A 15,174-nucleotide genomic window follows, 5' to 3' on the forward strand; every position below is an offset into this window, starting at 1 on the left:
GGCGAGAGGGTAGAGAGCAGAATCACCGGTTTCGAGGTACGGATCGAACGAGAAACAACAACTGATAGTTTTTGCTCGCTTTCTTAGCGACAAACTGGAAAAAAAAGTTAATTTCTTCTCTCTGGTTCTCTGAACCTCTCCCACACCTCCTGCCGTGCCGTAGATCAAAATCCGAGTAATTATGGTACCTAGAGAAGATTTTAGAGAGTTTCGTCCGGCGAATCGAATCCGGACAAGAAAAGAAGACGAGCGGAAAGGAAGGGAGGAAGAGAAGCTCCCTCAGATCGGCGGATCCACTATCCAGGATTACTCGTTATCCTTGAGAGAAGCCTGCGCGCGACGGCCCTCGGTGCGCTCGGGGAATATAAGACGAGGGGGAGTTGGGTGCTGGTGCAAGAGCGGGGGAGAGGAAGAGGGGACTACGCTTCTCCACGCTGTTTTTTTCTTCGCTCCTGCCTCCTTCCACGCTTCGTCCCTTTCTGCCTCTTGACACCTGTTCGCTTGCGACGGATTCGAATCCTTTTGAGGATTCAGGTAGAAATCTATAAAGGTATAGAAACACGAAGCGATGGACAAATGATTTTCTCTGTCAGATCTTGGGGACCATGTTACCACTTCACTTTTGTGTGATTTAACGCATAGGGTTTTATGTAGATTTATAATAACGTTTGCAATTCGATGTAGTAATAAAAAACGAATAATTAGATATTATTTTATAAAAAAAAAAAAACATTCTTTATGAATTAATTTTTGTTAATTAAAATAAACTTCTTTTTTAATTCTTTCTTATTGTTGGCGATGTAAAATTAGAACTTGTCTGACTTTCTCGCGGCAAAATTGCTCGTAAATCAATGCTAATCGTTTCGCGATCGTCGCGATGAGAAAAAGAGCGGAACATCTGTCGCGACGTCGGAGTACGTGGCCGATGGCGATCGCAGGAAGAAACGGGAAAGACTTGTTCGTGTATGTACGTGCACACACCCACTTTACTGGCGCGTTAGCGCCGCGCGACGTGAAGGCGCTACTGACAACTCATTCTCCGGTTCAAGGAAGTAGCGGCGAAGATTGGACGGACTCGACGCGGATTAAACTGGTCTCGAGATTCACGGAACCGAATTGCACCCAGCAGCAGCAGCAGCAGCAGCAGCGGCGGCGGCGGCGGCGACGGCAACATCCGCGATGGCTACCTATAGTGGTCGGTTCAAGGAACCCAATTGCTTATAGCGCGCGCGCTGGTTTCAGCATCGTCTTCCTCGAGTCGGTGTAGGAGAATGACTCTACGACACGAAGAAATTTGTTCCGTCGCATCAATAGATTTTTACTTTAGCCAAGAAGCGAGAGCAGAAGTGGAACAGGACCTTCTGGATTCTTCGGTTGTTTACGGGGCGCTTATCTATATCATTATCAGACATCGCGGAGTTTTTTTGTTGACGCTCAATAATCCGGTCTCGAGCGTGTAATCCCGATGTGATTTTACGCATTTCAAAATATAGGATTAATATTGATTATAATCGCTTGTATCGCGAGAGATTCAGAAAAGTGAAATGTCGATCGAGCACGTTTGATCGTCGAATGCGACGATCTTTCTCTTTCTCTCTCTCTCTCTCTCTCTCTCTCTCTCGATGCGCCAGAAAGCGATCGGCAAAAAAAGAAGGTGCGAGATTTATTCTATCAAACCGGGTGCTCGGTGCGACGAGGGATTCGGTAAAAAACGGTTTAAATTAGTAGCATAATCGCGTCCCGGAACGGTGACCGTAAACTGCGACACCGGCAACGCTGCTTGGGGAGATCCTTGGGTCGTTGGGCGATTTACCGCAGATCGCCTCATCGTCTTTTCAGACTCTTCTTCTTGCTGACTGTCAGCTCTCCTTCGCTACCGTTCATCCATAACCGTCAGTGGCATCGCCTGGGTGCTATTGTGTGCTTTTGTGAAGCCGAAGGAAAGGACAGGTAAAGAAAGACGGGGAGTGAGGCGATGAATTCGTACTGCGTCGGCGAACCTTGAGCGAACGTTCGCGCGCGCGCGCGCGTTCAAGTTCAGGGAAGCGCGCGGACGGCGTGTTCTGGTGCGAGGAGAGACCCGCGTATAGACCGCGTCGGAGCAAACGCAAGGCTTGATAGAGACGGTGCTCGTCTTTATCTCGCCGGTGTTAGTCTAGACAAGAAACAAGTGGATCGTAGCTGCTCCCGGTAATTTACTGAAGGCTCCGCGAAAGCAGATAATCCCTCGATAAAGTTAGCTTAAGTAGATACGATACTGGCGGACGCTGTAACGCGGAAGCGAAGAGGCAAGTGCACAGTGCAAAAGCAAACAGATATACACAAGAGATATATACATATATATATATATATATATACATATATATACGAGCGACGAGAGACGGACTGTTGCGAGAAACAAATAATTAACGACATTTAATCCGTCATCAATATTAATTCGCGTCTGTTGAAAATATTTACTAAAAGCCCGGCGCGACACTGAAATATGTTTCTGATGGCGCACACGACGTCGTTGCTATATCACGACATTCAGGACAATAATTTCCAGCGGGGAATGAGGCTCATGCACGTCTTACTAACGGCTGTTAACATTATCCGCGGCATGCGTGCGTACGTGCGTAAGCGTGTGTGTGAGCGCGCTGTTATCCACGCACACGTAGGTACACGCGCCTACACCAGTGTCGCACGCATCGTGGCTCACACTTAACAGTCTTAACACACGCACGACGTGCACGGCACTCGATGAACCAAAACAAACCAGTGCCAAGCGAGCACGAGGGATAAGGAGACGAAGAGGAAGGACGAAAGAAGAAAAACGGCAAGAGAAACGAGGAGAGAAAGACAAGAGACGAAAGGGCGAGAACAGAGAAAGAAAAAAAGAGAGAGAGAGAGAGAGCAACGGACCAACAAACCCGCCTCCACACGCATTAACACCTTCAAAAGTAACCACGACGTGCGTACGTCGACATGTAACGTTTACATGCACACTATCATCGTTCTTTCCCTCTCTTTGTCTGTCTTTCTCTCTCTCTCCTCTCTCCTCTCTGTCTCTCTCTCTCTCTCTCTTTCTATCTCTCCACTTTGAAGGCTCGCTATGGCCTCACGTCAAATTGTAAGTACAACCGCGGAACAAAAGCGCGCCTTACGAACCAGCTGAAGTCGCTTTGCATGTTGCATCATGTCGTCGATTGTGCGCGCGAAACAGTTCTAACAACGTGCGTACGGGCGAGGATATTACGAAAGCTTCGCTGTGTGCAGCGGAGACACGCTCGCGTTAAAAATCCGTCGTAAAACGAGCAATTTGAACTCATTTTGAGATTAGGAGAAAAGTAAGATAGGTATCCGAATGTCGTCGAGTATTAATAAATTATCCGCGAAGAGAAAGAGAGAAAGAGAGAGAGGGGCAGTGTGCACGGACTACCGCGTGCTCGTTACATAACCATAAATTGCGGCTCTGAAAAGATCGCCGGTTTCCACTCCGCCGCCTTATAACAGTATACCCGCCCGGTCGTTTTGTATTTCAATTTTATCCTACGCCTCTGGAGAGAGCTCTGCTATCAGCCGGAGCACCTGTTTTCTCTTTCTCTCTCTCTCTCTCTCTTTCTCTCTTTTTTTCTCTTGGAAACATATCGCGTTCAGGAGAAAGAGCCGACAATTTTCCGAGACTTTCACCCTTTTCCCGCGTCTCCGCTATATCACAAACGCGCGGGACAACATTGCTATTTGGCAGCGTAAACATCTCTCGCCCCGCGCGCCGTCGCTCGTCGCTCGTTCGAGCGAACAGCGATGCGCTCAAATCTGTGCGCGCTGCGGAGAGAACAAGTTCAGACGGGCGGGACGAGGAGCGAGGGTGGACGCAGAACGACCGGACAGAAGAAGAGAAAGAGAAAGAGAGAGATAGATAGAATGAGAGAGCAGAGGGACGATGGCGTTGGCCGAAGCGAGAAAATAGGCAAAGCGACGGAGGAACGAGGACGGAGAAAAACGGAGAGGTCTCTCCCCTCGCTTGCTCGCGCGATCGCATGCAGTTTAAGACGCACACCGGGGACCGTGTTTCTCTCGGCACGCACACACGTGCGTGAACCAGTCTAACCACCTCATCACGAACAATCTCCTCGTGTTACTCTTTTCCTCTCGTTCTATAGCGCTCCTCGTCTAGCGCGCGCCGTGAGGCAGGGCCCTCTTTGTTCAAAGGCAATCAGCAGGCCCCGATAACGGACCTACTCTGTCGTAACCCAAGACACGAATGCACACAGACGCAACGTCGGAGAGCACCGGAGCACGTAGAAGACGTGCGATAGAAGGGAGAAGAGGGGACGAAAGAAAGAGAGAAAGAAAGAAGGAAAGAGAGAGAGAGAGAGAAAGAGAGGGAACACGTACAACAACGGAGCTCTTCTCTCTCGCGCGCGTGCGCAACGATCACAGCGAGTGAGATGCGTAAAAGATTCCCTGTAATAGAAAAACGTATCGACGCGCGGAGATCGTTTTTGCCCGGGGGACGCGGATTTCTCTTAGGAGGACATCTCTCTTACTCTCCCGTGCCGCTACGACGAGACGACGGGTTAGTGGCTTGTGGAAAAACGGTAGCACGCGGTTGCTTGGATGCTTTTTTTTCGCGACTCGTTTACGAGCGCCGCGGCCGCGATTACGGCCGGGCCCGCGTTGATATGCAGAAACAATTTGTTAGCGCGCGGACGGTAATGCCGATTGAGAGAGCAGGTGAAGGAGCTACGGGAGCGCGTTTCTCCGCGGAACGAATCCTGCCGGCGACCAGGAATCGCATTAGCCGTCGTCGAATCGATAGCTCGTAATCCAATTAACGCGGTACACGCGCAGCCACACTGATCAAAGGATTGATCGTGCGGAGCGAGCCGTCCCGTTATAATTGCTCCGACTACCAGTATTAACAACTTTGCAAATTAAGGAGAAGTTCCATTTCCGATTGATGAATTCAACCACTCGCGTGTATAGCTACGCGCGAGCGCGTTCGTGCAAACTGTTGGAAAGTTTATATCGATATGTGTGATAATCTGAAAGGTGTGCGAATGTCAAAGAACGTTATTTATCCCGGCGTCTATAGCCACCATTAGATACTAGGAGCCACCGGAGAGAGAGAGTCTCTTCCTGCACGATAACTCAGAACTTGCATCAGATAGTCTTTTGTAATAAACCTTTAACGAACTATATTCCATTTTACTTCCTGAAGTATTAATTTTCGTTCGCTATAATCTGTTGTCCTTGTTGTTCCATGCGATCGCGATACGCGAAAATGGCTTGGAAGATTGCTCACGTTCAAAATTAATAAACATGAAGATTCGTAGCTGATGCGCGCGCATTGCGCATTCAATGTGCAACGAACTGAATAATTGTTCGCCAAGTTGGTTGTTTCGACCGCGTGATTGTTTTGAGTTTGTCTCTACGTGTAATCTCAATCCTCAACCGATCTATCGGTATGTTTGCATTAATATAACGCCCGTTCTTTTGTTCTACGTATAAAACTTTCGATCAAGATCAATTCTCAAAGGCGAGACTCGACTATCGAATCCAACCGCGCGAGTCACGTAGGCCAACCGAATCAAAAGCGAAATTGCAATCTGCGACACTTCGTGTCAACAAATCGCGATTGCAAATCCTAATTTTCGCGCGCGTGATCCGAAGCGTGTCTTCTCTTCCGGCATCCCACTTTTTCCGGATTGCGAACAAAACGAAAGAAAACACTCTTCCGACGACGAGTATCGCTCTCGCTTCGTTGCCTAATGCATTGGCAAGCGCGGCTACCTCAGCGCAGAAAGAGAAGGAAAGATCCAGGTCGCGGCACGCATGAGCGCGCACGCGGCGCGGAATTATTACGAAATGTCTCGGAGTTGCCCGCGCGAGCGTAGGACTGCGAAACGTTCGCGCGCGCTTAGGACCGGTTGCGATTTACATAGATCGTCGTCGTCGTCGTCGTCGGTGTTTGCGATGTGATCAGGTCGGATTTATTAATGAGGAAAATTACGAGCAAACGATATTATTGTTGTTGCCTCACGAGCGAGATCGTCGAAAGATAGTCCGGTGGTGCGTTCCTTCGGCCTTGATGTACATGCGCTATTGTTCTTATCATTGACAAGCATGCATCCCCCTTTCGCGACACGTGTCGCGTTTTCCTGATAGACGCTTGATAAGTCCCGTCGCGCGGGCCCGGTTGTATAGCAATATAAACATTACTTTTGCATATACCAGTTTTGCGGCGAGACAACCGAGCTGTATGTCTCTGACTATACGTCGTGAATGAGATAATAGGTGGTGTTTATATTTGTTGCGCTACTTGCATGTGATTCAATCGGATAGCGTATATCGTCGCGGTATGACGGTCTCATTACTTTCGATAATGGCGAGCGGTTAATGACAATGCGTTTAACGCGAGATAAAAATTAATTAAAACAAACTGTATACGTGTGTATTATAGTTATAAAATTTATTATTATTATTATTATTATTGGTAAAGTGCTGTGTTACGCAAAACGTGTCGATCTAATTGCGATGCCGATGATAGAATATTGGGTAAACGGCGTTTGACGGTAAATAACAACGTTCAAGGCGCATCGCGTGATCGGCTCGGCTCGAAAATACCGCGTACGCGATTTTCTGCTGTACGGGGAAACCTCGACTGCCGCCCTCGGCCGGTTCTACGAACCCCGTGACCTCGAGAAATACCCCCGAGTGAGGAAACCCGCAGGCGGGACGAGAGAACGCGGCGAGCAAGAGCCGCGCGCGGTGCCGTACAGCAGCAACGAAGGCGGTAATCGACGGCGAAAGGCGCGACGACGTACCGCGTCTCCGCCGTACGTCGTCTCTTTTACGCATTCGTAGTAACCTAGAAACGAGCCGGTGGCGCGTGCTGCCTCTGTGTGTACACGCGAGACAGATTAGCGGTGTGCAACCGTGCACTGACCACGGCAATCGTGTGCGCATATACGTACATACACACGGCGTATACTGTACGCCGCGCGTCTATGTACGGTGCATTACTTTCGCCATTCGGTGAACCGCATCAATGCCATCGCGAGCACGGCTAGTTGACTGCCTGGTTGGTTGGCGCTCGACCAGCCACGATATGCCGCGGCTCAAAACCTACAACAAGTCGGGACTGCCTGGAGAGGAACTGGTCAACTGGAACCGGAGTTGTGCTACCGCGGAGAACTGTGCTGAGATCGGACAGCGCGAACGAGGAGGACGTGGGTTCGAGAGAACCCGGGACAGCTGGGCAGATACGTCGGCCCACGCTGCAGGCTCCGCTCGTAACGTATTGCACTATAAAGTACGGGACAGCGTAGTCAGTCGATACCTCCTCCTCTTCCTCTTTCTCCGCTCGACAACGAGCAGGCCCCATTTTCGCTTCTTCTGGCCTGTTCCCTCGCCTTCCACGTAGGAAGCGAAAGGAAAAACGTGATTGCTAAATGCGTGCACGCAGGTAGAAGAGACTTAAGAAAGTTACGAACACTCTTTTGCGTTATTTTTTTCTGAAAGGGTCTAGGGCCATGACAGGATGAAGGTTCCTAAATTTTGTCCGAGAGAAGGTCTAACAGATCCAGGGTTTAAACACATCATCCGAAAAAAAGGTCTTTGAGACTTTTTGACCTAAGTTGGAAAACGCAAAAGAGCTTTGGGCCAGAACAGATAATACGACTCCGTAGTCCTAAGACGATATATATGTATATATATCGTCGAAAGTTACAGGACAATATATACATATATATGTACGTATAGTACTTATATATATATATATAACTAACCTTTGGAAAGTGCAAATATTTATTCATTTTAAACATATATATATATCTCAGCAAGAGAGAGAGAATTTTCTTTAGTGTAAACTCTCGCATAAATTAAAAAAAATAATAATATATTTTAATACACAAAACATGTTTCGGGTTTTCTAACGCGTTGGAATACGAAAGTTAACAAAGAAATCAACTTCCAACATCTGTTATTGTGCATTTTACCAGCCAAGCGGAGGATCAAAATATTTACGTGGCGAACGATTAACGGAGCAAGATTGCATTACAGTTATTTCCCGAGATAATCTGTTTCCTTACACACACACACACACAGACATCTCGGTTTCTCGGAACTTGCGCATTAAGCGTGTTCCAGAGTGTCGAAGAAATTCTCGAGCGCGTAAGAAACAAAAATCATGATCTTTACATCAATTATTCTGCTTTTAAATAAATATACGATCCGAATATCAACAACACAGTTCAGAAACGTTCTATCGCGAAATTACAATTTACAACTTCATGTTCGCGCGGGGATATCTTCTCGTTATCGATGGGTTGTTGCCGACGTTAATTTCGCGGGATGAAACTAATAAATTGTCCCGCTCGCGATTGTGCCCCCTCGATGAGACGAGAAGAAAACGAGGATGAGAAGAAGAAGAAGGACAAAGTGTCGGTATATTTAATAGGTAGTTAAGAGCAAACTGGTATTGGTACAGTTCTGTCCGGTGCACTCGCGGTATACACTCTCGAGCGTCGAGCGTTGGAGTATCGGTGGTGGGGTATGATGCAGGTGTTGGCCTTGGGCTCCCTAACACCGAGCCTACAATCTCTAAGGCTCTCGCCTATATACTATGTGTTTCTCGTATATTCCGCACCACCACCGTTTTGCTTTGGTGCGAACCCATAACGTAATACGCGCGCCGATCCTTTGTTTAGGTGGCGCGGAGATTAGGTCTGGCTTTACGAAACGCGAGAAATTCGCGAAGCCGCCGCCACCGCCGCCACCGCCTACTACCACGAAATCTCTCAGCGACACACACCGAAGTCGCTCGATTATATTATTCCCGTCTCGGAAAATTGCGAACGCGGCTATAACCCTCTCCCCACACGCCCACGCGATCAAGGATTTCGATGCGATTAGAACGGCCGGCGCAAGGACAGTCGACTTTCTACCGGTGAGATCTATCATTGAATTAATTCGTTTCAATGGGGATCGGCACACAGCCGCGATTCATCAGCGCGCGCAGCGCCACTGTGGAACAGCCTTCGGATATTAATCTTCAATAATGTTCCGTTGGATTTTTTTTTTTTTTTTGTTTTGCGCTTCGTGCGTTCATAAACCACTTCATCTATTTACGACTCAATTATATTTTATACCGAGAAAAATTAATATTGTTCTTCGTAAGAGTGCATCGCTCGTAAGTCTAATCTCACTTATCGCTCTCGGACTCGACCATAAACATGGCGACACGGCCGCGGTGATGCCGAGGGATGCGCATGAATATGTACGCGATTCCGCGGCTGCACGCGGACCACGATGAGGCGTCAGAAATAGCATCAGCGACCGGTCGGAATTATCCCGCGCTCGAGGTTGCCTATTAAAAACGTTATTGCTATTGTATATTATTTTTTCTGGGCAGTTTTTTTTTTTTTTTTTTTTTAATGCAAAGTACACACGCAAGCAAGGGACACGCGTCTAGGAGAGCGATCGGTCGATCGCAGAGAAGACCTTGGAAAAAAGCAGACACCCGGGCATCATCATAACGAAATAGCGTGCATCTTGCGGTTGTTTTCCAACATTTCAGCGGGAATAAATTATCACAACCTGGCACCGTTACTGTCTCGCGCTTACTGCCACGTCGTGTTTACTCCGCACCACGTCACGAGAGATGTTCGGGATTTCTAAGATTGATGCCGCTGTGCCCGAGCTTGAGCACGGAGGTAAATATTTGCTGTAATAATATGGTTGTTACGGCGAAGTAGTAGTATCAGTTTACACGAGATCTGTGATTAATATGACCGAGAGTTCGGTACAATGAACTGTCAAGCAAGCACATTTGCGCGTCGCAAATGCACTAGATGATGAGAGACCGGGATGAGTTAGAAACAAATAAAACACGTTCACGATGATGACACGGATATCGGACAGAACGAAGCGTAAGAATACCGCAAATAAAACACGAACCGTTAATTCCGTGTTTAATTGGCAGGATTGCAAAACGGTTCACCGCGTCGAATTAAACTCGTCGGGTTTAATTGGTACGGCACGAAAGAAATTCAACGATAATTTATCGGCCGTTAATGCGCGTAACACAAGCGATATATGAAGGGACGTGGAAATAAATTATTGTCAATAAGCACCAGACGCAATTTGCTTCTCCCACGCGAACACCTGGAAAACCTGGTTTATTTGACCGAAGGGCGTATTGCATCAAGCTGTGTTTCATCATGTTCCTCGCAAGTTTCTCACCTTCACACGCTCGCAACAATGAAGCGCGCGCGATTCCGTAGATTCCTCAACTACATATCCGGTACATATCCGCGTCTCAATTTCTCGCGTCTTAAATTATTTTTTTCCCCTCATATTTCCGTCAACCTGTTTTTGTCGCGAATATTTTTAGCCACGATTGCGAGACAGCGGCGGAAGATCGACAGCTGAATGCAGCTCCCCGATATTGCGTTCCTGACGCCTTTGAAAGTATATTTGATAAAAAAAAAAAAAAAAAAAAGGAAAAATAGCTGAACATTTTTGCGACAAAAATCAATTGACAAAATTTTTCCCGTCGCGAGATTTTATGAGAAAAAAAATATTATTTGCGTCGTAAATGTTTTGTTAATTTTTGTAGAAAATATTTTCTATATATTATTAAACTTTTTTGATTGTAATATCCTCTATAGCGAGATAAAATATCCGGATAAAACGTAGAGTTCAAAGAAATACGCGAAGTGGATGCATTTTAAAAGGTAAATCTTACGCGCGCGTGTGAGTGTACTTACTTTCAATAACAAAGAATAAATTTATCTCGACGTACGAACGCGAGATATCTCGAGATTACATACGATCGTACGACGTGTGACGACCACGTGTCAAAGAGATAGTACGAGAGGTATCCTGTTTGGTGTTCTAGGAAAAGATAATTTCAAAATACGATGTAAAGAGATGCTCCGAGAGACAGACTTACATACAGCGAGCCATTAAATGTATTGAAACGAAATTGACACGTGCTACAAACCACATCCGATATGAAAAATAAACACCCGCCGGGTTATTACTCGTTTGTTATTCGGCGGTATTCGTTTCGCTATCATCTCCCGTCTCGGTCTCCGAGTGTAATGTAATACGAAGCGAATATTCAATTATGTATTTTGTTTCAATTCGCATACAAGGTCCGAATCGCGTTTCAATTTCTCGAAACTGAACTGTAAACCGCTCAGTATTACGCAAAACAGTTCAATCATTAAACTCTTCTCGACGCTTTCCAGTGCTGAACTGAAAAATCCAACGAGCGATTACCGCAACAACTCACTCGAAAGAGTCACAAGTGTACACGCGCGTCACCAACAGGAATTATTGCCATTACGCTGTTGGGATAATTATCGGTTGCGCATGTAACAACACGCTAGAGAGATACACGTAACGATACACATCCCCGTGACAGACAGCACGCAGCAAAGGCTGCGTATTACGCGGCTGTGCTTGTCCACTTAATGCTGGTTCCACATCAATTCATGTCATTGTCAGGATGTCAATTCTATCGTTTCTTCATCCTAAATTTCGAATACAATATCCTATCGATTACCGAGTGTATGGTATATGAGTGCGCATATACCTGATGTTTTGTTTCTTTCTTTTTCTCTCTCTCTCTCTCTCTCTCTCTCTCTCTCTCTCTCTCTGTATCTACCTAACAGATTCTTGACACCATATTGATTATGCAGCATTCGATCGGAGTGAGTGGAGTGTTTACTGATGGGTCTTCGAGGTTTTGTCGACTCTATTCAAAAGTGTTTACATCGAAAACGTTCGCGGCGCGCAAGCCCCGCAGTGTGGTACCAGCTTAAGCCTCTCTTCGTGACGACGCTTCGCGGTCGAGCACAGTGTGCGCCTCGTGACGTCAGCGGTGACCACGTGCTGAATAAGAGGGAGAGTCGGAGAGTAGTAGAGGAGCCTCTCCATGCCTCTCTCGTATCGTATGGAGCGTGGCCCGGGGATCAAGGACGGTTTTACTCGCGAGAAGCGGAGCCGCGTGTCCCTGCATCTCGTCGTGATGCAGCGGCGGAGAGGAGAGGAGGTATCGTGCAAGGGGAAAGAGCGGCCTGAGGGACGGGGAGGCGGAGGAGAGGAGATGAGGGCAGCGATGGAGAGAAAGAAAGGCTGTGCGGAGCCTAAGAAGAGAGAAAGAGAGGGGCGGAAAGCCCGAGTTATAATGCTCCGCTCGTCCACTGTCCTCCCCCCTCCCGAGGAGGCGAGGAGAGACGGAGGGACAGAGGGTATACACACCGTCCACTTGCTCTCTCGTCCTCTTGCCCGTCTCTTTCTTATACAAGTGTGCCTCGCAGGTCCCTCCGATCCCTTCGTCCTCGTTGCACTTCGCGAGGAGATAAAGAGAGAGACGGAGAAGAGAAAGGGATAGCAACAAGACGGGGTCAGGAAGGAAAAGAGGGCGGTGAGGGAGGAGGGAGACGACGGGCGAGGCAAGGGGGAAGTTAGGAAAACGTGTCCCAGCCTGCACGACCCGGTACACTCCTTGCCAACAGTTCTGACCATAACAAAACAAAATTCACAGTCCACAAGTCGAGAACATCGTTCGATATAATGAGAAACGATACGAGAAAATTCTCTAAACGACGAATCTTTAAACAAAATCAATGCAATGCCAGTTCTTTTGTTATTAAAGATTACACATCAACAAATTAGGAATTATCTATCGTCGCTTTTCGAAAAATTACGAGAAACTGTAAAAATTCTAATATGTAAAATTCTCGTGTGCTCAAATTAAATTAAGTTATAATTTTATTTTGTAAAAAACTAAAATTTCAAATTATCTCTCCACAGATGCAAACAATTTATCATCAGAACGTTTACTAATTATTTGCTGTACTATATTAAAAGACAATTCTTGTACTTCTTTTTCACATCATTTTATTAACGTTAATTAATTTTTTAAAATGCACAAAGTTGTTCCGTATTTAAATATAAGAACCGTAACACACTTGACCTCGGGAAAGAGGTCCAGGCAAGTCTATAAATATTACAACACACATCGTAGCCCGTTCTTGGCCGCTAAGTGGTGCCCGCTGCCACATCTGGATACGATCGTGGTTATGCAAAGATTTCAGAGAGAGAAATTATGCAAAAAGTCTCGCTGCAGACGATGCAACGACTGCGTGCGATTCGGCGCCGAATCGCGGAGAGTCGTGAAGCGTGCGGGAGAGGATCTCTTTTTTTGTCGTCGCGAGAGGAGAGGTAGGGTGAGGGAGGAGAGTTAGGAAAACGTGTCCGAGCTTGCACGACTGTATAGTCTGGTCAGTAAGTTTCGATTGTAACACGCTGCATAAGCGAATCTCACAACGTAGTAATAAAACAATTTCAAGAAATGAAAGACATGAACGCGATTACCGTGTGATAAACAGTATATCGCAATATAAATGAATTTTTTTTCCGGCGCAAAAATATTTTTTAAATCCGAATATTTTACTACACTTCGAAGATGCGATAACAAACGAAGGTTTGAATCGCGTAACTCGCGGCGACTCTGTCCTCTTCCTTTTTATACACCGGTTTAAAATTATCTTAAATCCTCAATCTCCACCCTTTTAAATTATTTTTACTTGTTCAAGCTAGGTCAGTTTATTCTACGACAAATTTACTTGAGAGATACTTTTTAATGTTACATACACGTATATATATATATAGCAAATTACTTCAAAAAACATCCAGTAATAAGTTTCATCGTATACAAATAATTATTTTGAAAAACTGTTATTTTTAAAAACACATGTAAAAAGATTACGGGTTTACGATTGCTCGACAAGGCCATTACGTAATAATATAAGAGCGTAAAAGTTGTGTGGATATATAAACTCGCGATACGCTCGCTTGTTAACCAGTGATAACGATCGTGACAGATACCGCATTAAACCAAGCGCTGCACATCCGTTAGATCGTTATCAGACGGAAAATCGAGTCGGCGCGGCGGATTGCGCGTTGTTTTTGCCTCTGCCGCATAAATTCATATACACGGGGATTGCCCGCGAGTCCCAATGATAGGTTATATTCGCGTATTTCGCATTACCGCGCGAACGAGAAAAATTCGGACTTGTTCGAGCGAACGAAGGAGATGATTGCGCTGACCTTGAAGGCTCCGCGTCAGTGCACAACCATAACTGAACCCGCGTTATTGCGATACTTTCATAGTGCAACTGCCACGACGTGACAATAAACTAACGGCCGGAGAAGCTGATGCCGTGCTGTTCATCGCATTACCTCCCGCCTGTTATACCTTTTTGCCTCGTTCTTCTTTCCTTCCTTGACATTATTCAAGATGCGACATAACTCCCGCCGCCTGTAACCGGCGTCGGAACAACGGTACTTTCCTATTATGAGTCCGCTTAAAATTATCTATTTATTATTTATAGTTCCCGCGCACCGCGCACGTGGCTGCCAGTTAATTGCATTATGGATGCAATTTTATTATAATTAGCAAAACATTCCAATGAACGTTTGTGCGAGCAAACGTGATGCGGAGATGTGTATGTAAACGCGCGCGCAGAATAACAAACGCATTTTCATGTGCTCCGAGAAGAGTTTGTTCGCTTCGCTTACATTAGCGCAAAAAAAAAACCTAGTATGAAAAAATTAACAAGTACATTTATTAATTAAATTGTTTTGAATGTCTCGTAATTTATATTATGTGTCGTCGCGAAAAAATCTACAAAATAAACACTATCGTGTTTGTAACAAGATACGTTTGATGCAACCTGTGTTGCATCGTACCGTGTAACGCGGTGCCGAAGAAACATAGGACGAAGGAAGTTTCCGTTCCGACGGTTGTGCACTTCTAGCCGGAGCCAATGAAACGCATCGTCGGGTAAAGTGAAGTTTACTTACGCGTCATGCTCGCAAGGCCAGTAAAAGTAACAGGAGCTAGCTCGTCGGTGTGTACGAACGCGCGCGTTCGTCGAAACACACAAGTCGAAGACAACGGTGAGACGGAAATATTTTCCTCTCTCTTCCTCTCGCTCTCTCGTACCTGTCTGGAATCTCCATTGTCCTCGAAACGACGAAGCTCGCTTCCTCCTTTCGCCTCCGACAAAACGTCTCACCGAAAAGACAACCACCGTCGTCGCTACCCGCGCGATTTTACAACGCGGCATTACGCAGTCGTAACTCGCCGATGTAAATATTTATGATGGC

Source organism: Pseudomyrmex gracilis, unplaced genomic scaffold, assembly GCF_002006095.1.
Source record: "Pseudomyrmex gracilis isolate BER0280 unplaced genomic scaffold, ASM200609v1 scaffold_41, whole genome shotgun sequence".
Lineage (NCBI taxonomy): Eukaryota > Metazoa > Arthropoda > Insecta > Hymenoptera > Formicidae > Pseudomyrmex > Pseudomyrmex gracilis.